The sequence below is a fragment of the Salminus brasiliensis genome, chromosome 17 (genome assembly GCF_030463535.1).
Source record: "Salminus brasiliensis chromosome 17, fSalBra1.hap2, whole genome shotgun sequence".
Lineage (NCBI taxonomy): Eukaryota > Metazoa > Chordata > Actinopteri > Characiformes > Bryconidae > Salminus > Salminus brasiliensis.
Genome location: NC_132894.1, coordinates 20,316,032 through 20,341,372, shown reverse-complemented (window position 1 = coordinate 20,341,372; position 25,341 = coordinate 20,316,032).

Genomic DNA, 25,341 nt, shown 5'->3' with positions numbered 1-25,341 from the left:
CAATCAGCCATCCATAGTTGTAAACGAAGATGCATATGTACAGAACCTTGTTAATCCACCTTCAGGGAGGGAGTCGATATTGGGGTCCGGCAGACCTGTATGACAGGAAAGAGGGTCAATTCATGTATAGAATCTGAAAGATCACTTACCTGTTACACAGCTGTATGCGATCAGTCAGCCTAATACAGTTGCAGATCGACAGAAAGTCAGCCAGCCAGCCATAGTTGTAAATTGAGATGCAGATGTACAGAACCTTGGTAATCCACCTTCAGAGAGGGAGTCGATCTTGGGGTCCTGTGAAACTGTATAACAAGAAAGAGAGTCAATACATGTATAGAAACTGAATGATCACTAACCTGTTACACAGGTTCTGTACACTGCTTCAGAGAAGGAGTCGATCTTGGGGTCCTGCGAACCTGTATGACAAGAAAGAGAGTCAAAACATGTACAGAAACTGAATGATCACTTACCTGTTACACAGCTGCATACGAACAGTCAGCCTCCTACTGTTGCAGATCATCAGAACATCAGCCAGCCAATGTTCCAGATGGAGATGCAGACAACCACATACATTTGCAGAAGGCAAGTCCCTTGTTGTGTGCATCCAGCTTCAAAGTGAGCCAGTCGTGAGGTCCTTTGAACCTGTATGACAAGAAAGAGAGTCAATACATGTATAAAAACAGAATGATCACTTACCTGTTACACAGCTACATACGAACAGTCACCCTCATACAGTTGCAGATTGACAGAAAGTCAGCCAACCAGCCATAGTTGTCAACTGAGATGCAGATGTACAGAACCTTGTTAATCCACCTTCAGAAAGGGAGTCGATTTTGGGGTCCTGTGAACCTGTATGACAAGAAAGAGTCAATATATGTATAGAAACTGAATGATCACTTACCTGTTACACAGCTACATACGAACAGTCACCCTCATACAGTTGCAGATTGACAGAAAGTCAGCCAACCAGCCATAGTTGTAAATGAAGATGAAAATGTAAAGAACCTTGTTAATCCACCTTCAGAGAGGGAGTTGATCTTGGGGTCATGCGAACCTGTATGACAAGAAAGAGAGTCAATACATATATAGAAACTGAATGATCACTTACCTGTTACACAACTGTATGCGAACAGTCAGCCTCATACAGTTACAGATCGACTGAAAGTCAGCCTGCCAGCCATAGTTGGAAACGAAGATGCAGATGTAAAGAACCTTGTTAGTCCACCTTCAGAAAGGGATTCGATCTTGGAGTCCGGCGAACCTGTATGAAAACAAAGAGAGTCAATACATGTATAGAAACTGAATGATCACTTACCTGTTACACAGATGCATACGAACAGTCAGCCTCCTACTGTTGCAGATCTTTAGAACATCAGCCAGCCAATGTTCCAGATGGAGATGCAGACAACCACATACATTTGCAGAAGGCAAGTCTCTTGTTGTGTGCATCCAGCTTTAAAGTGAGCCAGTTGTGAGGTCCTGTTAACCTGTATGACAAGAAAGAGAGTCAATACATGTATAGAAACTAAATGATCACTTACCTGTTACACAGCTGCATACGAACAGTCACCCTCATAAAGTTGCACATCGACAGAAACTCAGCCAACCAGCCATAGATGTAAATGAAGATGAAGATGTAAAGAACCTTGTTAATCCACCTCCAGAGAGGGAGTTGATCTTGGGGTCCTGCGAACCTGTATGAAAAGAAAGAGAGTCAATACATGTATAGAAACTGAATGATCACTTACCTGTTACACAGGTTCTGTACACTCCTTCAGAGAAAAAGTCGATCTTGGGGTCCTGCGAACCTGTATGACAAGAAAGAGAGTCAATACATGTATAGAAACTGAGTGATCAGTTACCTGTTACACAGCTGCATACGAACAGTCACCCTCATACAGTTGCAGATTGACAGAAAGTCAGCCAACCAGCCATAGTTGTCAACTGAGATGCAGATGTACAGAACCTTGTTAATCCACCTTCAGAGAGGGAGTCGATCTTGGGGTCCTGTGAAACTGTATGACAAGAAAGAGAGTCAATACATGTATAGAAACTAAATGATCACTTACCTGTTACAAAGCTGCATACGAACAGTTAGCCTCCTACTGTTTCAGATCATCAGAACATCAGCCAGCCAGTGTTCCAGATGGAGATGCAGACAACCACATACATCTGCAGAAGGCAAGTCCCTGGTTGTGTGCATCCAGCTTCAAAGTGAGCCAGTCGTGAGGTCCTGCGAACCTGTATGACAAGAAAGAGAGTCAATACATTTATAGAAACTGAAAGATCACTTACCTGTTACACAACTGTGTGCGAACAGTCACCCTCGTACAGTTGCAGATCGACAGAAAGTCAATCAGCCATCCTTAGTTGTAAACAAAGATGCAGATGTACAGAACCTTATTAATCCACCTTCAGAGAGGGAGTCGATCTTGGGGTCCTGCGAACCTGTATAACAAGAAAGAGAGTCAATACATGTATAGAAACTGAATGATCACTTACCTGTTACACAGCTGCATACGAACAGTCAGCTTCCTACTGTTGCAGATCATCAGAACATCAGCCAGCCAATGTTCCAGATGGAGATGCAGACAATCACATACATTTGCAGAAGGCAAATCCCTTGTTGTGTGCATCCATCTTCAAAGTGAGCCAGTCATGAGGTCCTGTGAACCTGTATGACAAGAAAGAGAGTCAATACATGTATAGAAACTGAATAATCACTTACCTGTTACACAGCTGCATACGAACAGTCACCCTCATACAGTTGCAGATCGACAGCAAGTCAGCCAACCAGCCACAGTTGTAAATGAAGATGAAGATTTAAAGAACCTAGTTAATCCACCTTCAGAGAGGGAGTTGATCGTGGGGTCCTGCGAAACTGTATGACAAGAAAGAGAGTCAATACATGTATAGAAACTGAAAGATCACTTACCTGTTACACAACTGTATGCGAACAGTCAGCCTCATACAGTTACAGATTGACTGAAAGTCAGCCAGCCAGCCATAGTTGGAAACGAAGATGCAGATGTAAAGAACCTTGTTAGTCCACCTTCAGACAGGGATTCGATCTTGGGGTCCGGCGAACCTGTATGAGAAGACAGAGAGTCAATACATGTATAGAAACTGAATGATCACTTACCAGTTACACAGATGCATACGAAAAATCAGCCTCCTACTGTTGCAGATCATCAGAACATGAGCCAGCCAATGTTCCAGATGGAGATGCAGACAACCACATACATTTGCAGAAGGCAAGTCCCTTGTTGTGTGCATCCAGCTTCAAAGTGAGCCAGTCGTGATGTCCTGTGAACCTGTATGACAAGAAAGAGAGTCAATACATGTATAGAAACTGAATGATCACTTACCTGTTACACAACTGTATGCGAACAGTCAGCCTCATACAGTTACAGATTGACTGAAAGTCAGCCAGCCAGCCATAGTTGTAAATGAAGATGAAGATGTATAGAACCTTGTTAATCCACCTTCAGAGAGGGAGTTGATTTTGGGGTCCTGCAAACCTGTATGACAAGAAAGAGAGTCAATACATGTATAGAAACTGAGTGATCAGTTACCTGTTACACAGCTGCATACGAACAGTCACCCTCATACAGTTGCAGATTGACAGAAAGTCAGCCAACCAGCCATAGTTGTCAACTGAGATGCAGATGTACAGAACCTTGTTAATCCACCTTCAGAAAGGGAGTCGATCTTGGGGTCCTGTGAACCTGTATGACAAGAAAGAGTCAATACATGTATAGAAACTGAATGATCACTTACCTGTTACACAGCGGCATACGAACAGTCACCCTCGTACAGTTGCAGATCGACAGAAAGTCAATCAGCCATCCATAGTTGTAAACGAAGATGCAGATGTACAGAACCTTGTTAATCCACCTTCAGAGAGGGAGTCGATCTTGGGGTCCTGCGAACCTGTATGACAAGAAAGAGTGTCAATACATGTATAGAAACTGAATGATCACTTACCTGTTACAAAGGTTCTATACACTGCTTCAGAGAAGGAGTCGATCTTGGGGTCCTGCGAACCTGTATGACAAGAAAGAGAGTAAAAACATGTATAGAAACTGAATGATCACTTACCTGTTACACAGCTGCATACGAACAGTCAGCCTCCTACTGTTGCAGATCATCAGAACATCAGCCAGCCAATGTTCCAGATGGAGATGCAGACAACCACATACATTTGCAGAAGGCAAGTCCCTTGTTGTGTGCATCCTGCTTTAAAGTGAGCCAGTCGTGAGGTCATGTGAACCTGTATGACAAGAAAGAGAGTCAATACATGTATAGAAACTGAAAGATCACTTACCTGTTACACAACTGTGTGCGAACAGTCACCCTCGTACAGTTGCAGATCGACAGAAAGTCAATCAGCCATCCATAGTTGTAAACGAAGATGCAGATGTACAGAACCTTCTTAATCCACCTTCAGAGAGGGAGTTGATCTTGGGGTCCGGCTGAACCTGTATGACAAGAAAGAGTGTCAATACATGTATAGAAACTCAATGGTCACTTACCTGTTACACAGCTGCATACAAACGTCACCCTCATACAGTTGCAGATCGACAGAAAGTCATCCAGCCAGCCATAGTTGTAAATGAAGATGCAGATGTACAGAACCTTGTTAATCCACCTTCAGGGAGGGAGTCGATCTTGGGGTTCTGCGAACTTGTATGACAAGAAAGAGTGTCAATACATGTATAGAAACTGAATGATCACTTACCTATTACACAGCTGCATATAAACAGTAACCCTCATACAGTTACAGATCGACAGAAAGTCAGCAAGCCAGCCATAGTTGTAAACGAAGATGCTGTTGTACAGAACCTTGTTAGTCCACCTTCAGAGAGGGAGTCGATCTTGGGGTCCTGCGAACTTGTATGACAAGAAAGAGAGTCAATACATGTATGGAAACTGAATGATCACTTACCTGTTACACAGCTGCATGTGAACAGTCACCCTCATACAGTTGCAGATCGACAGCAAGTCAGCCAACCAGCCATAGTTGTAAATGAAGATGAAGATGTAAAGAACCTAGTTAATCCACCTTTAGAGAGGGAGTTGATCTTAGGGTCCTGCGAACCTGTATGACAAGAAAGAGAGTCAGTACATGTATAGAAACTGAATGATCACTTACCTGTTACACAGGTTCTATACACTGCTTCAGAGAAGGAGTCGATCTTGGGGTCCTGCGAACCTGTATGACAAGAAAGAGAGTAAAAACATGTATAGAAACTGAATGATCACTTACCTGTTACACAGCTGCATACGAACAGTCAGCCTCCTACTGTTGCAGATCATCAGAACATCAGCCAGCCAATGTTCCAGATGGAGATGCAGACAACCACATACATTTGCAGAAGGCAAGTCCCTTGTTGTGTGCATCCAGCTTCAAAGTGAGCCAGTCGTGAGGTCCTGTGAACCTGTATGACAAGAAAGAGAGTCAATACATGTATAAAAACAGAATGATCACTTACCTGTTACACAGCTGCATACGAACAGTCACCCTCTCACAGTTGAAGATCAACAGAAAGTCTGCCAGCCAGCGATATTTGTCAACTGAGATGCAGATGTACAGAACCATGTTAATCCACCTTCAGAGAGGGAGTCGATCTTGGGATCCTGCGAACCTGTATAACAAGAAAGAGTGTCAATACATGTACAGAAACTGAATGATCACTTACCTGTTACACAGATGCATAAGAACAGTCACCCTCATACAGTTGCAGATCGACAGAAAGTCAGCCAGCCAGCCATAGTTGTAAACTGAGATGCAGATGTACAGAACCTTGACAATCCACCTTCAGAGAGGGAGTCGATCTTGGGGTCCTGTGAAACTGTATGACAAGAAAGAGAGTCAATACATGTATAGAAACTGGATGATTACTTACCTGTTAAAAAGCTGCATACGAACAGATACCCTCCTACTGTTGCAGATCATCAGAACATCAGCCAGCCAATGTTCCAGATGGAGATGCAGACAACCACATACATCTGCAGAAGGCAAGTCCCTGGATGTGTGCATCCAGCTTCAAAGTGAGCCAGTCGTGAGGTCCTGCGAACCTGTATGACAAGAAAGAGTCAATACATGTATAGAAACTGAATGATCACTTACCTGTTACACAGCTGTATGCGATCAGTCAGCCTAATACAGTTGCAGATGGACGGAAAGCCAGCCAGTCAGCCATAGTTGTAAAATGAGATTCAGATCTACAGAATCTTGTTAATCCACCTTCAGAGAGGGAGTCGATCTTGGGGTCCTGTGAACCTGTATAACAAGAAAGAGAGTCAATACATGTATAGAAACTGAATGATCACTTACCTGTTACACAGCTGCATACGAAACAGTCAGCCTCCTACTGTTGCAGATCATCAGAACATCAGCCAGCCATTGTTCCAGATGGAGATACAGACAACCACTTACATTTGCAGAAGGCAAGTCCCTTGTTGTGTGCATCCACCTTCAAAGTGAACCAGTCGTGAGGTCCTGTGAACCTGTATGACAAGAAACAGAGTCAATACATGTATAAAAACAGAATGATCACTTACCTGTTACACAGTTGCATACGAACAATCACCCTCATACAGTTGCAGATTGACAGAAAGTCAGCCAACCAGCCATAGTTGTAAATGAAGATGAAGATGTAAAGAACCTTGTTAATCCACCTTCATAGAGGGAGTTGATCTTGGGGTCCTGTGAACCTGTATGACAAGAAAGAGAGTCAATACATGTATAAAAACAGAATGATCACTTACCTGTTACACAGCTGCATACGAACAATCACCCTCATACAGTTGCAGATTGACAGAAAGTCAGCCAACCAGCCATAGTTGTAAATGAAGATGAAGATGTAAAGAACCTTGTTAATCCACCTTCATAGAGGGAGTTGATCTTGGGGTCCTGCGAACCTATATGACAAGAAAGAGAGTCAATACATGTATAGAAACTGAATGAACACTTACCTGTTACACAACTGTATGCGAACAGTCAGCCAAATACAGTTGCAGATGGATGGAAAGCATGCCAGCCAGCCATAGTTGTCAACTGAGATGCAGATGTACAGAACCTTGTTAATCCACCTTCAGAGAGGTAGTCGATCTTGGGGTCCTGCGAACCAGTATGACAAGAAAGAGAGTCAATAAATGTATAGAAACTGAATGATCACTTACCTGTTACACAGCTGCATACGAACAGTCAGCCTCCTACTGTTGCAGATCATCAGAACATCAGCCAGCCAATGTTCCAGATGGAGATGCAGGCAACCACATAGATTTGCAGAAGGCAAGTCCCTTGTTGTGTGCATCCAGCTTCAAAGTGAGCCAGTCGTGAGGTCCTTTGAACCTGGATGACAAGAAAGAGAGTCAATACATGTATAAAAACTGAATGATCACTTACCTATTACACAGCTGCATACGAACAGTCACCCTCATACAGTTGCAGATCGACAGAAAGTCAGCCAGCCAGCCATAGTTGTCAACTGAGACGCAGATGTACAGAACCTTGTTAATCCACCTTCAGAGTGGTAGTAGATCTTGGGGTCCTGCGAACCTATATGACAAGAAAGAAAGTCAATACATGTATAGAAACTGAATGATCACTTACCTGTTACACAGCTGCATACGAACAGTCACCCTCATACAGTTGAAGATCAACAGAAAGTCTGTCAGCCAGCGATAGTTGTCAACTGAGATGCAGATGTACAGAACCTTGTTAATCCACCTTCAGAGAGGGAGTCGATCTTGGCGTCCGGTGAACCTCTATGACAAGAAAGAGAGTCAATACATGTATAGAAACTGAATGATCACTTACCTGTTACACAGCTGTATGCGATCAGTCAGCCTAATACAGTTGCAGATGGACGGAAAGCCAGCCAGTCAGCCATAGTTGTAAAATGAGATGCAGATCTACAGAACCTTGTTAATCCACCTTCAGAGAGGGAGTCGATCTTGGGGTCCGGTGAACCTGTATGACAAGAAAGAGAGTCAATACATGTATAGAAACTGAATGATCACTTACCTGTTACACAGCTGTATGCGATCAGTCAGCCTAATACAGTTGCAGATGGACGGAAAGCCAGCCAGTCAGCCATAGTTGTAAAATGAGATGCAGATCTACAGAACCTTGTTAATCCACCTTCAGAGAGGGAGTCGATCTTGGGGTCCTGTGAACCTGTATGACAAGAAAGAGAGTCAATACATGTATAGAAACTGAATGATCACTTACCTTCTAAAAAGCTGCATACGAACAGTTAGCCTCCTACAGTTGCAGATCATGAGAACATCAGCCAGCCAATGTTCCAGATGGAGATGTAGACAACCACATACATCTGCAGAAGGCAAGTCCCTGGTTGTGTGCATCCAGCTTCAAAGTGAGCCAGTCGTGAGGTCCTGCGAACCTGTATGACAAGAAAGAGAGTCAAAACATGTATAGAAACTGAATGATCACTTACCTGTTACACAGATGCATAAGAACAGTCACCCTCATACAGTTGCAGATCGACAGAAAGTCAGCCAGCCAGCCATAGTTGTCAACTGAGACGCAGATGTACAGAACCTTGTTAATCCACCTTCAGAGTGGTAGTAGATCTTGGGGTCCTGCGAACCTATATGACAAGAAAGAAAGTCAATACATGTATAGAAACTGAATGATCACTTACCTGTTACACAGCTGCATACGAACAGTCACCCTCATACAGTTGAAGATCAACAGAAAGTCTGTCAGCCAGCGATAGTTGTCAACTGAGATGCAGATGTACAGAACCTTGTTAATCCACCTTCAGAGAGGGAGTCGATCTTGGCGTCCGGTGAACCTGTATGACAAGAAAGAGAGTCAATACATGTATAGAAACTGAATGATCACTTACCTGTTACACAGCTGTATGCGATCAGTCAGCCTAATACAGTTGCAGATGGACGGAAAGCCAGCCAGTCAGCCATAGTTGTAAAATGAGATGCAGATCTACAGAACCTTGTTAATCCACCTTCAGAGAGGGAGTCGATCTTGGGGTCCGGTGAACCTGTATGACAAGAAAGAGAGTCAATACATGTATAGAAACTGAATGATCACTTACCTGTTACACAGCTGTATGCGATCAGTCAGCCTAATACAGTTGCAGATGGACGGAAAGCCAGCCAGTCAGCCATAGTTGTAAAATGAGATGCAGATCTACAGAACCTTGTTAATCCACCTTCAGAGAGGGAGTCGATCTTGGGGTCCTGTGAACCTGTATGACAAGAAAGAGAGTCAATACATGTATAGAAACTGAATGATCACTTACCTTCTAAAAAGCTGCATACGAACAGTTAGCCTCCTACAGTTGCAGATCATGAGAACATCAGCCAGCCAATGTTCCAGATGGAGATGTAGACAACCACATACATCTGCAGAAGGCAAGTCCCTGGTTGTGTGCATCCAGCTTCAAAGTGAGCCAGTCGTGAGGTCCTGCGAACCTGTATGACAAGAAAGAGAGTCAAAACATGTATAGAAACTGAATGATCACTTACCTGTTACACAGATGCATAAGAACAGTCACCCTCATACAGTTGCAGATCGACAGAAAGTCAGCCAACCGGCCATAGTTGTCAGCTGAGATGCAGATGTAACAAACCTTGTTAATCCACTTTCAGAAAGGGAGTCGATCTTGGGGTCCTGCGAACCTGTATGACAAGAAAGAGTCAATACATGTATAGAAACTGAATGATCACTTACCTGTTACACAGCTGCATACGAACAGTCACCCTCATACAGTTGCAGATCGACAGAAAATCAATCAGCCATCCATAGTTGTAAACGAAGATGCAGATGTACAGAACCTTGTTAATCCACCTTCAGAGAGGGAGTCGATCTTGGCGTCCTGTGAACCTGTATGACAAGAAAGAGAGTCAATACATGTATAGAAACTGAATGATCACTTACCTGTTACACAGCTGGATACGAACAGTCAGCCTCCTACTGTTGCAGATCATCAGAACATCAGCCAGCCAATGTTCCAGATGGAGATACAGACAACCACTTACATTTGCAGAAGGCAAGTCCCTTGTTGTGTGCATCCACCTTCAAAGTGAGCCAGTCGTGAGGTCCTGTGAACCTGTATGACAAGAAAGAGAGTCAATACATGTATAAAAACAGAATGATCACTTACCTGTTACACAGCTGCATACGAACAATCACCCTCATACAGTTGCAGATTGACAGAAAGTCAGCCAACCAGCCATAGTTGTAAATGAACATGAAGATGTAAAGAACCTTGTTAATCCACCTTCATAGAGGGAGTTGATCTTGGGGTCCTGCGAACCTGTATGACAAGAAAGAGAGTCAATACATGTATAGAAACTGAATGATCACTTACCTGTTACACAGGTTCTGTACACTCCTTCAGAGAAGGAGTCGATCTTTGGGTCCTGCGAACCTGTATGACAAGAAAGAGAGTGAATACATGTATAGAAACTGAATGATCACTTACCTGTTACACAACTGTATGCGAACAGTCAGCCAAATACAGTTGCAGATGGATGGAAAGCATGCCAGCCAGCCATAGTTGTCAACTTAGATGCAGATGTACAGAACCTTGTTAATCCACCTTCAGAGAGGTAGTCGATCTTGGGGTCCTGCGAACCTGTATGACAAGAAAGAGAGTCAATACATGTATAAAAACTGAATGATCACTTACCTATTACACAGCTGCATACGAACAGTCACTCTCATACAGTTGCAGATCAACAGAAAGTCAGCCAGCCAGCCATAGTTGTCAAATGAGACGCAGATGTAACGAAACTTGTTAATCCACCTTCAGAGAGGGAGTCGATCTTGGGGTCCTGCGAACCTGTATAACAAGAAAGAGTATCAATACATGTACAGAAACTGAATGATCACTTACCTGTTACACAGATGCATAAGAACAGTCACCCTCATACAGTTGCAGATCGACAGAAAGTCTTTCAGCCAGCGATAGTTGTCAACTGAGATGCAGATGTACAGAACCTTGTTAATCCACCTTCAGAGAGGGAGTCGATCTTGGCGTCCTGTGAACCTGTATGACAAGAAAGAGAGTCAATACATGTATAGAAACTGAATGATCACTTACCTGTTACACAGCTGTATGCGATCAGTCAGCCTAATACAGTTGCAGATGGACGGAAAGCCAGCCAGTCAGCCATAGTTGTAAAATGAGATGCAGATCTACAGAACCTTGTTAATCCACCTTCAGAGAGGGAGTCGATCTTGGGGTCCTGTGAACCTGTATGACAAGAAAGAGTGTCAATACATGTACAGAAACTGAATGATCACTTACCTGTTACACAGCTGCATACGAACAGTCACCTTCATACAGTTGCAGATCGACAGAAAGTCAGCCAGCCAGCCATAGTTGTAAACTGAGATGCAGATGTACAGAACCTTGAAAATCCACCTTCAGAGATGGAGTCGATCTTGGGGTCCTGTGAAACTGTATGACAAGAGAGAGAGTCAATACATGTATAGAAACTGGATGATTACTTACCTGTTAAAAAGCTGCATACGAACAGATACCCTCCTACTGTTGCAGATCATCAGAACATCAGCCAGCCAATGTTCCAGATGGAGATGCAGACAACCACATACATCTGCAGAAGGCAAGTCCCTGGATGTGTGCATCCAGCTTCAAAGTGAGCCAGTCGTGAGGTCCTGCGAAACTGTATGACAAGAAAGAGTCAATACATGTATAAAAACTGAATGATCACTTACCTATTACACAGCTGCATACGAACAGTCACCCTCATACAGTTGCAGATCGACAGAAAGTCAGCCAGCCAGCCATAGTTGTCAACTGAGACGCAGATGTAACGAAACTTGTTAATCCACCTTCAGAGAGGGAGTCGATCTTGGGGTCCTGCGAACCTGTATAACAAGAAAGAGTGTCAATACATGTACAGAAACTGAATGATCACTTACCTGTTACACAGATGCATAAGAACAGTCACCCTAATACAGTTGCAGATCGACAGAAAGTCAATCAGCCATCCAATGTTCCAGATGGAGATGTAGACAACCACATACATCTGCAGAAGGCAAGGACCTGGTTGTGTGCATCCAGCTTCAAAGTGAGCCAGTCGTGAGGTCCTGCGAACCTGTATGACAAGAAAGAGAGTCAATACATGTATAGAAACTGAATGATCACTTACCTGTTACACAGCTGCATACGAAAAGTCACCCTCATGCAGTTGCAGATCGACAGAAAGTCAGCCAACCACCCATAGTTGTGAACTGAGATGTAGATGTACAGAAACTTGTTAATCCACCTTCAGAGAGGAAGTCGATCTTGGGGTCCTGCGAACCTGTATGACAAGAAAGAGTGTCAATACATGTATAGAAACTGAATGATCACTTACCTGTTACACAGCTGCAAACGAACAATCACCCTCATACAGTTGCAGATTGACAGAAAGTCAGCCAACCAGCCATAGTTGTAAATGAAGATGAAGATGTAAAGAACCTTGTTAATCCACCTTCAGAGAGGGAGTTGATCTTGGGGTCCTGCGAACCTGTATGACAAGAAAGAGAGTCAATACATGTATAGAAACCGAATGATCACTTACCTGTTACACAGGTTCTGTACACTCCTTCAGAGAAGGAGTCGATCTTGGGGTCCTGCGAACATGTATGACAAGAAAGAGAGTCAATACATGTATAGAAACTGAATGATCACTTACCTGTTACACAGATGCATACGAACAGTCAGCCTCCTACTGTTGCAGATCTTTAGAACATTAGCCAGCCAATGTTCCAGATGGAGATGCAGACAACCACATACATTTGCAGAAGGCAAGTCTCTTGTTGTGTGCATCCAGCTTTAAAGTGAGCCAGTCGTGAGGTCCTGTGAACCTGTATGACAAGAAAGAGAGTCAATACATGTATAGAAACAGAATGATCACTTACCTGTTACATAGATGCATAAGAACAGTCACCCTCATACAGTTGCAGATCGACAGAAAGTCAGCCAGCCAGCCATAGTTGTAAACTGAGATGCAGATGTACAGGAACCTTGATAATCCACCTTCAGAGAGGGAGTCGATCTTGGGGTTCTGTGAACCTGTATTACAAGAAAGAGAGTCAAAACATGTATAGAAACTGAATGATCACTTACCTGTTACACAGCTGCATACGAACAGTCACCCTCATAAAGTTGCAGATCGACAGAAAGTCAATCAGCCATCCATAGTTGTAAACGAAGATGCAGATGTACAGAACCTCCTTAATCCACCTTCAGAGAGGGAGTCGATCTTGGGGTCCTGCGAACCTGTATGACAAGAAAGAGTGTCAATACATGTATAGAAACTGAATGATCACTTACCTGTTACACAGCTGCATACGAACAGTCAGCCTCCTACTGTTGCAGATCATTAGAACATCAGCCAGCCAATGTTCCAGATGGAGATAGAGACAACCACATACATTTGCAGAAGGCAAGTCCCTTGTTGTGTGCATCCAGCTTCAAAGTGAGCCAGTCGTGAGGTCCTGTGAACCTGTATGACAAGAAAGAGAGTCAATACATGTATAAAAACAGAATGATCACTTACCTGTTACACAGCTGCATACGAACAATCACCCTCATACAGTTGCAGATTGACAGAAAGTCAGCCAACCAGCCATAGTTGTAAATGAGAATGTAAAGAACCTTGTTAATCCACCTTCATAGAAGGAGTTGATCTTGGGGTCCTGCGAACCTGTATGACAAGAAAGAGAGTCAATACATGTATAGAAACTGAATGATCACTTACCTGTTACACAGGTTCTGTACACTCCTTCAGAGAAGGAGTCGATCTTTGGGTCCTGCGAACTTGTATGACAAGAAAGAGAGTGAATACATGTATAGAAACTGAATGATCAATTACCTGATACACAGCTGCATACGAAAAGTCGCCCTCATGCAGTTGCAGATCGACAGAAAGTCAGCCAACCACCCATAGTCGTGAACTGAGATGCAGATGTACAGAAACTTGTTAATCCACCTTCAGAGAGGAAGTCGATCTTGGGGTCCTGCGAACCTGTATGACAAGAAAGAGTGTCAATACATGTATAGAAACTGAATGATCACTTACCTGTTACACAGCTGCATACGAACAATCACCCTCATACAGTTGTAGATTGACAGAAAGTCAGCCAACCAGCCATAGTTGTAAATGAAGATGAAGATGTAAAGAACCTTGTTAATCCACCTTCAGAGAGGGAGTTGATCTTGGGGTCCTGCGAACCTGTATGACAAGAAAGAGAGTCAATACATGTATAGAAACCGAATGATCACTTACCTGTTACACAGGTCCTGTACACTCCTTCAGAGAAGGAGTCGATCTTGGGGTCCTGCGAACCTGTATGACAAGAAAGAGAGTCAATACATGTATAGAAACTGAATGATCACTTACCTGTTACACAGCTGCATACGAACTGTCAGCCTAATACAGTTGCAGATGGACGGAAAGCCAGCCAGCCAGCGATAGTTGTCAACTGAGATGCAGATGTACAGAACCTTGTAAATCCACCTTCAGAGAGGTAGTCGATCTTGGGGTCCTGCGAACCTGTATGACAAGAAAGAGAGTCAATACATGTATAGAAACGGAATGATCACTTACCTGTTACACAGCTGCATACGAACAGTCAGCCTCCTACTGTTGCAGATCATCAGACCATCAGCCAGCCAATGTTCCAGATGGAGATGCAGGCAACCACATAGATTTGCAGAAGGCAAGTCCCTTGTTGTGTGCATCCAGCTTCAAAGTGAGCCAGTCGTGAGGTCCTGTGAACCTGGATGACAAGAGAGAGAGTCAATACATGTATAAAAACTGAATGATCACTTACCTGTTACACAGCTGCATACGAACAGTCACCCTCATACAGTTGCAGATTGACAGAAAGTCAGCCAGTCAGCCATAGTTGTCAACTGAGATGCAGATGTAACGAAACTTGTTAATCCACCTTCAGAGAGGGAGTCGATATTGGGGTCCGGCAAACCTGTATGACAGGAAAGAGAGTCAATTCATGTATAGAAACTGAAAGATCACTTACCTGTTACACAGATGCATAAGAACAGTCACCCTCATACAGTTGCAGATCGACAGAAAGTCAATCAGCCATCCATAGTTGTAAAAGAAGATGCAGATGTACAGAACCTTCTCAATCCACCTTCAGAGAGGGAGTTGATCTTGGGGTCCTGTGAACCTGTATGACAAGAAAGAGAGTCAATACATGTATAGAAACTGAATGATCACTTACCTGTTACACAGCTGCATACGAACAGTCACCCTCATACAGTTGCAGATCGACAGAAAGTCAGCCAACCAGCCATAGATGTAAATGAAGATGAAGATGTAAAGAACCTAGTTAATCCACCTTCAGAGAGGGAGTTTATCTTGGGGTCCTGCGACACTGTATGACAAGAAAGAGAGTCAATACATGTATAGAAACTGAATGATCACTTACCTGTTACACAGGTTCTGTACACTCCTTCAGAGAAGGAGTCGATCTTGGGGTCCTGCGAACCTGTATGACAAGAAAGAGAGTCAAAACATGTATAGAAACTGAATGATCACTTACCTGTTACACAGGGTCTGTACACTCCTTCAGAGAAGGAGTCGATCTTGGGGTCCTGCGAACCTGTATGACAAGAAAGAGAGTCAAAACATGTATAGAAACTGAATGATCACTTACCTGTTACACAGGTTCTGTACACTCCTTCAGAGAAGGAGTCGATCTCGGCGTCCTGTGAACCTGTATGACAAGAAAGAGAGTCAATACATGTATAGAAACTGAATGATCACTTACCTGTTACACAGGTTCTGTACACTCCTTCAGAGAAGGAGTCGATCTTGGGGTCCTGCGAACCTGTATGACAAGAAAGAGAGTCAAAACATGTATAGAAACTGAATGATCACTTACCTGTTACACAGCTGCATACGAACAGTCAGCCTCCTACTGTTGCACATCATCAGAACATCAGCCAGCCAATGTTCCAGATGGAGATGCAGACAACCACATACATTTGCAGAAGGCAAGTCCCTTGTTGTGTGCATCCAGCTTCAAAGTGAGCCAGTCGTGAGGTCCTGTGAACCTGTATGACAAGAAAGAGAGTCAATACATGTATAAAAACAGAATGATCACTTACCTGTTACACAGCTGCATACGAACAGTCACCGTCATACAGTTGAAGATCAACAGAAAGTCTGCCAGCCAGCGATAGTTGTCAACTGAGATGCAGATGTACAGAACCTTGTTAATACACCTTCAGAGAGGGAGTCGATCTCGGCGTCCTGTGAACCTGTATGAAAAGAAAGAGAGTCAATACATGTATAGAAACTGAATGATCACTTACCTGTTACACAGGTTCTGTACACTCCTTCAGAGAAGGATTCGATCTTGGGGTCCTGCGAAGCTGTATGACAAGAAAGAGAGTCAATACATCTATAGAAATTGAATGATCACTTACCTGTTACACAGCTGCATACGAACAGTCACCCTCATACAGTTGCAGATTGACAGAAAGTCAGCCAACCAGCCACAGTTGTCAACTGAGATGCAGATGTACAGAACCTTGTTAATACACCTTCAGAGAGGGAGTCGATCTTGGCGTCCTGTGAACCTGTATGACAAGAAAGAGAGTCAATACATGTATAGAAACTGAATGATCACTTACCTGTTACACAGCTGCATACGAAAAGTCAGCCTAATACAGTTGCAGATGGACGGAAAGCCAGACAGCCAGCCATAGTTGTCAACAGAGATGCAGATGTACAGAACCTTGTTAATCCACCTTCAGAAAGGGAGTCGATCTTGGGGTCCTGTGAACCTGTATGACAAGAAAGAGTCAATACATGTATAGAAACTGAATGATCACTTACCTGTTACACAGCTGTATACTAACAGTCACCCTCGTACAGTTGCAGATCGACAGAAAGTCAATCAGCTATCCATAGTTGTAAACGAAGTTGCAGATATACAGAACCTTGTTAATCCACCTTCAGAGAGGGAGTCGATCTTGGGGTCCTGCGAAACTGTATGACAAGAAAGAGAGTCAATACATGTATAGAAACTGAATAATCACTTACCTGTTACACAGGTTCTGTACACTCCTTCAGAGAAGGAGTCGATCTTGGGGTCCTGCGAACCTGTATGACAAGAAAGAGAGTCAATACATGTATAGAAACTGAATGATCACTTACCTGTTACACAGCTGCATACGAACAGTCAGGCTCCTACTGTTGCAGATCATCAGAACATCAGCCAGCCAATGTTCCAGATGGAGATGCAGACAACCACGTACATTTGCAGAAGGCAAGTCCCTTGTTGTGTGCATCCAGCTTCAAATTGAGCCAGTCGTGAGGTCCTGTGAACCTGGATGACAAGAAAGAGAATCAATACATGTATAAAAACAGAATGATAACTTACCTGTTACACAGCTGCATACGAACAGTCACCCTCATACATTTGCAGATCGACAGAAAGTCAGCCAGCCAGCCATAGTTGTCAACTGAGATGCAGGTGTAACGAAACTTGTTAATCCACCTTCAGAGAGGTAGTCGATATTGGGGTCCGGCAAACCTGTATGACAGGAAAGATAGTGAATTCATGTATAGAATCTGAAAGATCACTTACCTATTACACAGCTGCATACGAACAGTCACCCTCATACAGTTATAGATCGACAGAAAGTCAGACAACCAGCCATAGTTGTAAATGAAGATGAAGATGTAAAGAACCTTGTAAATCCACCTTCAGAGAGGGAGTTAATCTTGGGGTCCTGCGAACCCTCATGACAAGAAAGAGAGTCAAAACATGTATAGAAACTGAATGATCACTTACCTGTTACACAGCTGCATACGAACAGTCAGCCTCCTACTGTTGCACATCATCAGAACATCAGCCAGCCAATGTTCCAGATGGAGATGCAGACAACCACATACATTTGCAGAAGGCAAGTCCCTTGTTGTGTGCATCCAGCTTCAAAGTGAGCCAGTCATGAGGTCCTGTGAACCTGTATGACAAGAAAGAGAGTCAATACATGTATTGAAACTGAATGAACACTTACCTGTTACACAGCTGCATACGAACAGTCAGCCTCCTACTGTTGCAGATCATCAGAACATCAGCCAGCCAATGTTCCAGATGGAGATCCAGACAACCATGTACATTTGCAGAAGGCAAGTCCCTTGTTGTGTGCATCCAGCTTCAAATTGAGCCAGTTGTGAGGTCCTGTGAACCTGGATGACAAGAAAGAGAGTCAATACATGTATAAAAACAGAATGATAACTTACCTGTTACACAGCTGCATACGAACAGTCACCCTCATACAGTTGCAGATCGACAGAAAGTCAGCCAGCCAGCCATAGTTGTCAACTGAGATGCAGATGTAACGAAACTTGTTAATCCACCTTCAGAGAGGTAGTCGATATTGGGGTCCGGCAAACCTGTATGACAGGAAAGAGAGTGAATTCATGTATAGAATCTGAAAGATTACTTACCTGTTTCACAGCTGTATGCAATCAGTCAGCCTAATACAGTTGCAGATGGCCGGAAAGCCAGCCAGTCAGCCATAGTTGTAAAATAAGATGCAGATGTACAGAATCTTGTTAATCCACCTTCAGAGAGGGAGTCGATCTTGGGGTCCTGCGAACCTGTATGACAAGAAAGAGAGTCAATACATGTATAGAAACTGAATGACCACTTAGCTGTTACAAAGGTTCTGTACACTCCTTCAGAGAAGGAGTCGATCTTGGGGTCCTGCGAACCTTTATGACAAGAAAGAGAGTCCATACATTTATAGAAACTGAATGATCACTTACTTGTTACACAGCTGCATTCGAACAGTCACCCTCATACAGTTGCAGATCGACAGAAAGTCAGCCAACCAGCCATAGTTGTCAACTGAGATGCAGATGTACAGAACCTTGTTAATCCACCTTCAGAAAGGGAGTCGATCTTGGGGTCCTGTGAACCTGTATGACAAGAAAGAGTCAATACATGTATAGAAACTGAATGATCACTTACCTGTTACACAGCTGTATACTAACAGTCACCCTCGTACAGTTGCAGATCGACAGAAAGTCAATCAGCTATCCATAGTTGTAAACGAAGTTGCAGATATACAGAACCTTGTTAATCCACCTTCAGAGAGGGAGTCGATCTTGGGGTCCTGCGAACCTGTATGACAAGAAAGAGAGTCAATACATGTATAGAAACTGAATGATCACTTACCTGTTACACAGCTGCATACGAACAGTCAGCCTCCTACTGTTGCACATCATCAGAACATCAGCCAGCCAATGTTCCAGATGGAGATGCAGACAACCACATACATTTGCAGAAGGCAAGTCCCTTGTTGTGTGCATCCAGCTTCAAAGTGAGCCAGTCATGAGGTCCTGTGAACCTGTATGACAAGAAAGAGAGTCAATACATGTATAGAAACTGAATGAACACTTACCTGTTACACAGCTGCATACGAACAGTCAGCCTCCTACTGTTGCAGATCATCAGAACATCAGCCAACCAGCCATAGTTGTAAATGAGAATGTAAAGAACCTTGTTAATCCACCTTCATAGAAGGAGTTGATCTTGGGGTCCTGCGAACCTGTATGACAAGAAAGAGAGTCAATACATGTATAAAAACAGAATGATAACTTACCTGTTACACAGCTGCATACGAACAGTCACCCTCATACATTTGCAGATCGACAGAAAGTCAGCCAGCCAGCCATAGTTGTCAACTGAGATGCAGGTGTAACGAAACTTGTTAATCCACCTTCAGAGAGGTAGTCGATATTGGGGTCCGGCAAACCTGTATGACAGGAAAGATAGTGAATTCATGTATAGAATCTGAAAGATCACTTACCTATTACACAGCTGCATACGAACAGTCACCCTCATACAGTTATAGATCGACAGAAAGTCAGACAACCAGCCATAGTTGTAAATGAAGATGAAGATGTAAAGAACCTTGTAAATCCACCTTCAGAGAGGGAGTTAATCTTGGGGTCCTGCGAACCCTCATGACAAGAAAGAGAGTCAAAACATGTATAGAAACTGAATGATCACTTACCTGTTACACAGCTGCATACGAACAGTCAGCCTCCTACTGTTGCACATCATCAGAACATCAGCCAGCCAATGTTCCAGATGGAGATGCAGACAACCACATACATTTGCAGAAGGCAAGTCCCTTGTTGTGTGCATCCAGCTTCAAAGTGAGCCAGTCATGAGGTCCTGTGAACCTGTATGACAAGAAAGAGAGTCAATACATGTATTGAAACTGAATGAACACTTACCTGTTACACAGCTGCATACGAACAGTCAGCCTCCTACTGTTGCAGATCATCAGAACATCAGCCAGCCAATGTTCCAGATGGAGATCCAGACAACCATGTACATTTGCAGAAGGCAAGTCCCTTGTTGTGTGCATCCAGCTTCAAATTGAGCCAGTTGTGAGGTCCTGTGAACCTGGATGACAAGAAAGAGAGTCAATACATGTATAAAAACAGAATGATAACTTACCTGTTACACAGCTGCATACGAACAGTCACCCTCATACAGTTGCAGATCGACAGAAAGTCAGCCAGCCAGCCATAGTTGTCAACTGAGATGCAGATGTAACGAAACTTGTTAATCCACCTTCAGAGAGGTAGTCGATATTGGGGTCCGGCAAACCTGTATGACAGGAAAGAGAGTGAATTCATGTATAGAATCTGAAAGATTACTTACCTGTTTCACAGCTGTATGCAATCAGTCAGCCTAATACAGTTGCAGATGGCCGGAAAGCCAGCCAGTCAGCCATAGTTGTAAAATAAGATGCAGATGTACAGAATCTTGTTAATCCACCTTCAGAGAGGGAGTCGATCTTGGGGTCCTGCGAACCTGTATGACAAGAAAGAGAGTCAATACATGTATAGAAACTGAATGACCACTTAGCTGTTACAAAGGTTCTGTACACTCCTTCAGAGAAGGAGTCGATCTTGGGGTCCTGCGAACCTTTATGACAAGAAAGAGAGTCCATACATTTATAGAAACTGAATGATCACTTACTTGTTACACAGCTGCATTCGAACAGTCACCCTCATACAGTTGCAGATCGACAGAAAGTCAGCCAACCAGCCATAGTTGTCAACTGAGATGCAGATGTACAGAACCTTGTTAATCCACCTTCAGAAAGGGAGTCGATCTTGGGGTCCTGTGAACCTGTATGACAAGAAAGAGTCAATACATGTATAGAAACTGAATGATCACTTACCTGTTACACAGCTGTATACTAACAGTCACCCTCGTACAGTTGCAGATCGACAGAAAGTCAATCAGCTATCCATAGTTGTAAACGAAGTTGCAGATATACAGAACCTTGTTAATCCACCTTCAGAGAGGGAGTCGATCTTGGGGTCCTGCGAACCTGTATGACAAGAAAGAGAGTCAATACATGTATAGAAACTGAATGATCACTTACCTGTTACACAGCTGCATACGAACAGTCAGCCTCCTACTGTTGCACATCATCAGAACATCAGCCAGCCAATGTTCCAGATGGAGATGCAGACAACCACATACATTTGCAGAAGGCAAGTCCCTTGTTGTGTGCATCCAGCTTCAAAGTGAGCCAGTCATGAGGTCCTGTGAACCTGTATGACAAGAAAGAGAGTCAATACATGTATAGAAACTGAATGAACACTTACCTGTTACACAGCTGCATACGAACAGTCAGCCTCCTACTGTTGCAGATCATCAGAACATCAGCCAACCAGCCATAGTTGTAAATGAGAATGTAAAGAACCTTGTTAATCCACCTTCATAGAAGGAGTTGATCTTGGGGTCCTGCGAACCTGTATGACAAGAAAGAGAGTCAATACATGTATAAAAACAGAATGATAACTTACCTGTTACACAGCTGCATACGAACAGTCACCCTCATACATTTGCAGATCGACAGAAAGTCAGCCAGCCAGCCATAGTTGTCAACTGAGATGCAGGTGTAACGAAACTTGTTAATCCACCTTCAGAGAGGTAGTCGATATTGGGGTCCGGCAAACCTGTATGACAGGAAAGATAGTGAATTCATGTATAGAATCTGAAAGATCACTTACCTATTACACAGCTGCATACGAACAGTCACCCTCATACAGTTATAGATCGACAGAAAGTCAGACAACCAGCCATAGTTGTAAATGAAGATGAAGATGTAAAGAACCTTGTAAATCCACCTTCAGAGAGGGAGTTAATCTTGGGGTCCTGCGAACCCTCATGACAAGAAAGAGAGTCAAAACATGTATAGAAACTGAATGATCACTTACCTGTTACACAGCTGCATACGAACAGTCAGCCTCCTACTGTTGCACATCATCAGAACATCAGCCAGCCAATGTTCCAGATGGAGATGCAGACAACCACATACATTTGCAGAAGGCAAGTCCCTTGTTGTGTGCATCCAGCTTCAAAGTGAGCCAGTCATGAGGTCCTGTGAACCTGTATGACAAGAAAGAGAGTCAATACATGTATTGAAACTGAATGAACACTTACCTGTTACACAGCTGCATACGAACAGTCAGCCTCCTACTGTTGCAGATCATCAGAACATCAGCCAGCCAATGTTCCAGATGGAGATCCAGACAACCATGTACATTTTCAGAAGGCAAGTCCCTTGTTGTGTGCATCCAGCTTCAAATTGAGCCAGTTGTGAGGTCCTGTGAACCTGGATGACAAGAAAGAGAGTCAATACATGTATAAAAACAGAATGATAACTTACCTGTTACACAGCTGCATACGAACAGTCACCCTCATACAGTTGCAGATCGACAGAAAGTCAGCCAGCCAGCCATAGTTGTCAACTGAGATGCAGATGTAACGAAACTTGTTAATCCACCTTCAGAGAGGTAGTCGATATTGGGGTCCGGCAAACCTGTATGACAGGAAAGAGAGTGAATTCATGTATAGAATCTGAAAGATTACTTACCTGTTACACAGCTGTATGCAATCAGTCAGCCTAATACAGTTGCAGATGGCCGGAAAGCCAGCCAGTCAGCCATAGTTGTAAAATAAGATGCAGATGTACAGAATCTTGTTAATCCACCTTCAGAGAGGGAGTCGATCTTGGGGTCCTGCGAACCTGTATGACAAGAAAGAGAGTCAATACATGTATAGAAACTGAATGACCACTTAGCTGTTACAAAGGTTCTGTACACTCCTTCAGAGAAGGAGTCGATCTTGGGGTCCTGCGAACCTTTATGACAAGAAAGAGAGTCCATACATTTATAGAAACTGAATGATCACTTACTTGTTACACAGCTGCATTCGAACAGTCACCCTCATACAGTTGCAGATCGACAGAAAGTCAGCCAACCAGCCATAGTTGTCAACTGAGATGCAGATGTACAGAACCTTGTTAATCCACCTTCAGAAAGGGAGTCGATCTTGGGGTCCTGTGAACCTGTATGACAAGAAAGAGTCAATACATGTATAGAAACTGAATGATCACTTACCTGTTACACAGCTGCATACGAACAGTCAGCCTCCTACTGTTGCAGATCATCAGAACATCAGCCAGCCAATGTTCCAGATGGAGATGCAGACAACCACATACATTTGCAGAAGGCAAGTCCCTTGTTGTGTGCATCCAGCTTCAAAGTGAGCCAGTCATGAGGTCCTGTGAACCTGTATGACAAGAAAGAGAGTCAATACATGTATAGAAACTGAATGAACACTTACCTGTTACACAGCTGCATACGAACAGTCAGCCTCCTACTGTTGCAGATCATCAGAACATCAGCCAACCAGCCATAGTTGTAAATGAGAATGTAAAGAACCTTGTTAATCCACCTTCATAGAAGGAGTTGATCTTGGGGTCCTGCGAACCTGTATGACAAGAAAGAGAGTCAATACATGTATAAAAACAGAATGATCACTTACCTGTTACACAGCTGCATACGAACAGTCACCCTCATACAGTTGAAGATCAACAGAAAGTCTGCCAGCCAGCGATAGTTGTCAACTGAGATGCAGATGTACAGAACCTTGTTAATACACCTTCAGAGAGGGAGTCGATCTCGGCGTCCTGTGAACCTGTATGACAAGAAAGAGAGTCAATACATGTATAGAAACTGAATGATCACTTACCTGTTACACAGGTTCTGTACACTCCTTCAGAGAAGGAGTCGATCTTGGGGTCCTGCGAAGCTGTATGACAAGAAAGAGAGTCAATACATCTATAGAAATTGAATGATCACTTACCTGTTACACAGCTGCATACGAACAGTCACCCTCATACAGTTGCAGATTGACAGAAAGTCAGCCAACCAGCCACAGTTGTCAACTGAGATGCAGATGTACAGAACCTTGTTAATACACCTTCAGAGAGGGAGTCGATCTTGGCGTCCTGTGAACCTGTATGACAAGAAAGAGAGTCAATACATGTATAGAAACTGAATGATCACTTACCTGTTACACAGCTGCATACGAAAAGTCAGCCTAATACAGTTGCAGATGGACGGAAAGCCAGACAGCCAGCCATAGTTGTCAACTGAGATGCAGATGTACAGAACCTTGTTAATCCACCTTCAGAAAGGGAGTCGATCTTGGGGTCCTGTGAACCTGTATGACAAGAAAGAGTCAATACATGTATAGAAACTGAATGCTCACTTACCTGTTACACAGCTGCATACGAACAGTCAGCCTCCTACTGTTGCACATCATCAGAACATCAGCCAGCCAATGTTCCAGATGGAGATGCAGACAACCACATACATTTGCAGAAGGCAAGTCCCTTGTTGTGTGCATCCAGCTTCAAAGTGAGCCAGTTGTGAGGTCCTGTGAACCTGTATGACAAGAAAGAGAGTCAATACATGTATAAAAACAGAATGATCACTTACCTGTTACACAGCTGCATACGAACAGTCACCCTCATACAGTTGAAGATCAACAGAAAGTCTGCCAGGCAGCGATAGTTGTCAACTGAGATGCAGATGTACAGAACCTTGTTAATACACCTTCAGAGAGGGAGTCGATCTCGGCGTCCTGTGAACCTGTATGACAAGAAAGAGAGTCAATACATGTATAGAAACTGAATGAACACTTACCTGTTACACAGGTTCTGTACACTCCTTCAGAGAAGGAGTCGATCTTGGGGTCCTGCAAAGCTGTATGACAAGAAAGAGAGTCAATACATCTATAGAAATTGAATGATCACTTACCTGTTACACAGCTGCATACGAAAAGTCAGCCTAATACAGTTGCAGATGGACGGAAAGCCAGACAGCCAGCCATAGTTGTCAACTGAGATGCAGATGTACAGAACCTTGTTAATCCACCTTCAGAAAGGGAGTCGATCT